Raw genomic sequence first — 6,630 nt, 5'->3', positions numbered from 1 at the left:
TTGAAAAGAAATTAATTTAAAAATAAATTAAATATTTTTACACATAAAAAGTTTCAAAATTGTGACAAAAAAGCATCAAAATTTTATTTTATATAATATATTATTTGAAAAACATTTTGAAAATTACTTTCTTAAAAACAAAAATAAAATGTTTTCATCTTTTAATATATTAAAATCCCAACCCAATCATCCTAATATAAGGCCAGACCAAACTTAAATAATTTTTTAAACTGATTTATACCAAGCCCATTAGTATTCAAATCAGCCCAATTCATTAAAAAAACCCTACAATCTTGGCCGTCCATCTCATTCAATATCTAATCCTAGCCGTACATGTGAAAACAAATATACACTAAAATAGGGTTTACTACTAAGCTGTGTGTATGTGCCTCTCAGCCGTGTCTCAATTCTCTCTTATTCTCTCTCAAGAACTCGGCTGATATCTTTTATTTTCCGTCGAGTTCATCAATGATTCCGAACCAATCTCAAATAATCTTTCTCTATCAGATACTATACACTCTATTCGAGCTATTCAATTGTAAAATCTGTTGAATCGTTCATTAAATTGGATGGGTTGGTAAAATCGAATAATTTTTGATCAAATCCACTTGAGTTCTAATCGATAGAACTTGAGTTTGATTCGAAATCAAAATTCACACACACGATTACACGGATATATGTATATTTAGGCTAGATTTATGTTCAAATTATTATAACCCTAATTTATGTTTGAGTATTTTGTGCAGAATTAATGAAGAATGAAGAAGAAACTGATGGATTAAGAAGCTAAAATGGCAGAGACATGAAAATCAGTGCCAAATCAACACAAGTCGATGGGTCAACTTGGCCGACTCACTGAGTTGACTCGGACGATTCACTGAGTCAACTGGTCGGGTCTGAAAAAATATTTTGGAAATTTGCTTCAAGATGAGCAACTAATTGTCGAGGTGCTCACATTTTTTATCTACGCTCATATATCTATTTATGTTGTAATTTAGAATAGAATTTTTTAAAGTTATTCCTAGGAGGACTATACACCTATGATAGCTTTGTATGATTGTAAACTATAATTTGATATTATTGCTTTTAATTAAGATTCAATTAAAAATTGAGTTTTGCCGGAGTCGTCATCGGTTTTTGTTTGAAATTAACCGGATTTAAGGTTGGGATTGGACTGTTGTTTGTTGTGTTGATTGTCCTTTACCATTATACAAAAATGGACATAAAAACAGAGCAACCAATTCATTTTGATGCCAAAACAAACTTGGTCCGTGCTTGTTCGTGGTTACTGGAACACATGACCGGAAACTGGGTTCGGATTAATCATTTTATTTTTTTTAAAATTGGTGTTGGTTAAATCGACCGAATATGGTTAAATTTAGAATTGTATTTTCAATCAGATGCAGTCGAATTCAAGTTTTGGGCGGGCCTTTTAACTTTTTCAAAAAATTCATTTTTTTGAGTGGAAATTTCAAATTTCAAACAAAAATTTAAATTTAACCGTCTTCGGTCGAATTTTTTCGGTTGAATTTAAGCGGTCGTAATTATTCGGTCGTAATTAGACGGTCGAATTTAGTTAAATACGACCGAACTTCTAAATTCGACTCCCTTTATTACAACCGATTTAAAATTAGTCGAAATAAGATAAATTTGACCGTGCGCGATCGAATTAAGCTAAATTCGACCGATTTTTTTCGGTCGAATTTAGCCTTTTTCTTGTAGTGTCCACAGTTGCAGATCAACCTAACCAACAAGGACAAACAAACAGCAAAGCCCACAAACTCAGATTAAAGCCCAACAAAAAAGTCAACTATATTATATATAAATATATGTAAAAAATTGTACTTTATTTTTTTCAGCTGTATACATATATCACAAATTAAAGGAGTATTTATGAAATTTGTATTTCGTGGATGTTATCCAGCTGTAAACATACGTTATACATTTAAATCAATGGTAATGTTATTGACTTATTTTTTCATATCCCTGTATTCTACTATAAATACCTGCACAATCTATGTTCCTGATACACAAATTACAAATCAAAGAGTGTCCTTTTTTATGTATTCTTGTATAGAATGATAGTAAGAGGACCTCTCATATAATGATAGTGTAAAAATATTTAAATTTGTAAATAAAAATGTGTTATAGTTTATCAAATCCATATAATTTGAGGATGTTCATGGTACATCATTATATTGAAATTATTTTTTTAAGATGATGATATTTCATGAACAATCCTTAGATTATATAGATTTCATTTTTTAATAGTTGTATTCATAAAAATAAAAATGCATATTAATTCAAGAAAATTAGTGATACAATTTTTTTTTATATTATTGGTTAGTTATATTATCGAGGATTTGTGAATGCAATGAGTTGTTTTAATAATTTGGAAATTTGAGCTAATCTGATCCTTAACCATATGGGAGATGGGATTGCAAAGTATTTTTGCCATAATTTTTATTTTTCTGTTTATTAATTTTAATCATATATGTTTATATTCATCGGTTAATATAATAGTGGGGTACCCGTGATGCATCACTATATCAAAATTCAAATATTTAAGTGATGATTTATCATACTTTAGTTTCTAATATAAATATGTATTAATGGTAGAAAAATAATTAGCTAATTTTGTTAATGTGGCTATTAAGTACTTTTGTTACAATCGACTTTTAATTTGATGAAAAGGTCTTTGGAAAATCATCTTACCTGCCTGTTGCCTATATGTTATCTGGTATCTCACACTCATAATTCCATGCTAATCTAATTCCATGCTAATCTGCTGATGTGTGTGTAATGGGTTTTATAAATTTTCATTTGACATGTAATCGTGGACTACCAGATAATGTGTTTTACTTATGATACTAAAAAATATTGCTTGACAACATTCAAATGTGGTATAGGAGTGTTACAAACTACTATTTGAAAATAAAATTCTTGTTTATTATGACTACATGTCAAATGAGAATTTTTGAAATCAATTATCCACATGTCAACATATAAGAATGAATTGGGGTGTCTGATACTAAATCACACTAGGAGCGGAAGGGATTGAAGTTTCTACTTCATGATGGTGATATGCCTATAAGTAAACCCGATAAATATAATGACTTGTAATTTAGAAATTCAGTTTAATTAAATTCATTTGATGGTCCTCGCTTAGTAAAATGAATAATGATACAATGAATAGAGGAGGTAACTCAAAATTAAAGGGAATGTTGGGATTGATTTGCAAGTGTTGTGATAGAACTAATGGAGAAGCAGTCTGCATAAACTATGCGGGTTCAGTCTTGCTCTAGTCTGCATTGTAATCCACCAATTTATACTTATGGTCCGTGTACAATTTTCTCTAAAAAAATTGGTTGAAACATCAAGGAAGCACATATATGTGACTGAATTCATAAATTGTATAACATTATGTTTGTAGATTCTTCACTTTATTTAACAGCCTCGCGTATATTCCTTTCTATTGTTGCCTATGTTCATTTGTTCTTTGAATTATGTCTGTATTTTCAAGAGAGTCTGGATATGAAATTTAATAATAAAAAAGAATACGAAATTAATGGATTTCATTTATGACTATACAAATATGTAATAATAGTATGTCGCCATTTAATTGTATAATAATTCAAATTGTGAGTAGGGAATTGAACATGTATCGTATGAGGATGTTTCTGTTTGTATTAAATGAACATGTTCGAAGTGGATTGGTAGCTTAAACCATTTGTGGTTCGAGATGTGATGGATGTTTGCAGCTCTTGGGCTCCTCATCCTATATTTAATTATAATTTACAATAATATTTTAGCTCGTAATACGCTTGACCACCAACCCACAACCAACGGTTAGAAATAAAGAGGTGTGAGGTAAGTGCAGTGCCAGTGAATTACAAAAGAAACCATAATGAATACTTTAAATTAGTTTGTGCAATAATCGTCTAAAAAAGAAAGACATATTGACAAGTTTTTGCTACCAAATTAATGTTCTTTTCTACAAAATCAAGGCTCTACGACATAAACTCTATGGCTTAAAGACAAAAATCAGACAGTGGGATTCTTCAAATCTGTTTGTGTTACTTGTTCCTCTTTCGGGGGTGATAGAGATGTTCCAAACTATTTTTTGGTTTGCACCCATGATGGCATTTAGTCTAGTTGTATGATTCTCGCTTAGGGCGCGATAGGTTCCAAGTTCAATTCGTGGAATTGCCCATTTTCCTGACTATTTTAATTTGTTTTTCATTGCCCACCTTATCACATAATACTATAAGTCTATAAGTAGTTTTTCACTTTCATATAAGATGTAGAAGACTTAAAATTACTTCATAGAAATTCTACTACATTCACATTCCAATCAAACAAACATCAAAATATAGGAATTGTCAAACATAAATAAAGCAAAATCTAAGTAATATGAAAATTTAAGGTAAAATCAAAGCCAGTTCACTTGCAAACAAAGGAGTAGCAACTAGTTACTAAATCACTTAAATTAAGCAGACTTAACAAATAAGAATTTTTTTTATCTAGCTGCCTTAAAGAAACTCTTACCTTGAAATTCTTAAATGGTGTCTCTTTTTTAGCCCCCTTTACGCACCAAGCACCCTTTGCACATGTTATGGTCACAATCATTTACGGTAGTAAAGTATTGACACTATCAGGCATCTGTCAATTATACATGCTTTTCTTTCACTAGAGTAACATCAACTTCAGATAGCCCATTTTCTAATCATTTGAGAAAGTTCGAAAAATATATTCTAATTACTTTAGTTAAATTTATAAGCTCGTTACGAAATTTTTTATTAAATTCTTCTGAGCTAGCCTCATCCCAAAAGTATTTTTGGAGCTTATTCTCTGCATAAAGCCACCTCAACCTCACCTTGTGGTTACTCAAATAGTTTTGTTTTCGTACGTTGCTTCTGGTGGCATAGAATATCCATAAATATAAGTCCATTTTAACACTGGCCTTTATTCAAAAATCTGCTCCCAAGCTTCCGTAAAGAAGCTTAGGTGTTCTGGCTGACAATATTTTTTCTCGAGTTTCTGAAGTTTCTTATTTTATATCTCGCTTAGATCTGCTAATACTTTCTCTCTTGACTTTTCATTTGAAGCCCACCTTTTATAATAATGAGCATATCTCTTGATGTATCCGTGAGCAGATACTCTAAGCCTAACAACTTCACATTCTCCTCTCCACACAGCTCCTAATAAGGGTTACACGCCTTAGGATCATGTACATTCCATGGTCCTGGGCATATCCAATAAAACTTGTGTTAGCAAGGACGCTGAGAATTACTCAGTAGCATGCTCCAACTGCACATACAAATATCAAAAGATCGTGTTCCCTATTTAGATGATAGATGCACCCGACATGTTTTAAAGATAAGAAAGTTTTTTTATGATTAAACAACAATGCCATCATAAATTCTTACATAAGTTATCACCATTTCCCTGTATATATAACCATTAAAAGACTTGGCCATACTTTAATACCGAGATATATTTATTTGATTTTCTAATTAGTAAAATATATATTATATTAATTATGTGTTAAGTTGTATAAAAAACTATTTGAAGAAATAATGCAAGGCTTCATAAGGGTAATCTTTAAAGTAAATAATGGCTAATTCGCAATGATTACTAAAATATAGCTTGTAAAGAATCTAAAGCTTGACAAATAAATAGTTATAATATAGTTGATTGATTAAGCCTTCAAAATGTTAGAGAGCATCCATTTATTCTAGGCATATGTCTACAACTTCTGTGGAAAATTTGGCATTGGTTACTTGATGCAGTTAAATTTTTTAGCTTGAGGCTCATAATATATGATTCAATAACATTCAAATCTTAATTTATTGAGAATTAAAAGATATTCTAGTTTCAATTAAAAAACTTTACAAACTTAGAGGACTATTTAATTTATTTCTAAAGATATTAAAATAATTTTGTATTAGCCAATTAACAATTAGTCATTTACGGTTCTATGAGGGACACTTGTATAGTCCAGTTTGAAAAAAGCCCATATGTCCTTTTGGTGAACCACCAACAAATCATGAGTATGCATATATCTTAATAATCTAAAAATCATTATTTCACTTTAAAAATATATTATCTATAAATATACATATTCATATATTACTACTTATTTAATATTTGATCTTATCCTATTTGTAAAAAAAATGTGCCCGTTACTACTAAAATAATTTATTTTTGGATATACTATCTCTTACTATCCAAAATTGCATAATATTTAAAAATGTTTGTTTTATATTGTAGTTAAGTTACATTGTACATAAGATTAAAAAAAGTATATTGTGCATTGTGCATTATATTCAAATGATTTATTTTTAAATATATAAATACCTCTCATCAATTAAAATCGCGTATTATTTAATAAAAAATGTGTATTTCATATTATGGTTATTGACTTATTTTTTCATATTGCTGTATTGTGAAGCACTAGTATATACTCACACACCTGTATGTATAATTGAGGAACGTTAAACTCTCTTATTAATTAAAAATAGAACTAGATACAGGGTAATATAAGCCTACTAAAAACCAGGATCAAAACAACAAACTCCTGCACTATCTCCACTACCTTATTTCTCCTATTACTACGCCAACTATTAG

The 6,630-nt window shown here is 29.9% G+C and overlaps 1 long non-coding RNA gene across 1 annotated transcript; it reads left to right on the top strand.

Annotated features, from left to right (window-relative positions):
* The first annotated feature begins 367 nt into the window (after positions 1 to 367).
* On the top strand, positions 368 to 1,174 carry LOC141672461 (uncharacterized). Its single transcript, XR_012555535.1, has 2 exons — positions 368 to 573; positions 747 to 1,174. It is a non-coding gene; the product is annotated as an uncharacterized LOC141672461 (long non-coding RNA).
* Positions 1,175 to 6,630: the final 5,456 nt, after the last annotated feature.

The sequence above is a fragment of the Apium graveolens genome, chromosome 7, assembly GCF_009905375.1.
Source record: "Apium graveolens cultivar Ventura chromosome 7, ASM990537v1, whole genome shotgun sequence".
In the NCBI taxonomy this organism is placed as follows: Eukaryota; Viridiplantae; Streptophyta; class Magnoliopsida; order Apiales; family Apiaceae; genus Apium; species Apium graveolens.
This window is presented reverse-complemented; position numbering and strand designations above follow the sequence as displayed.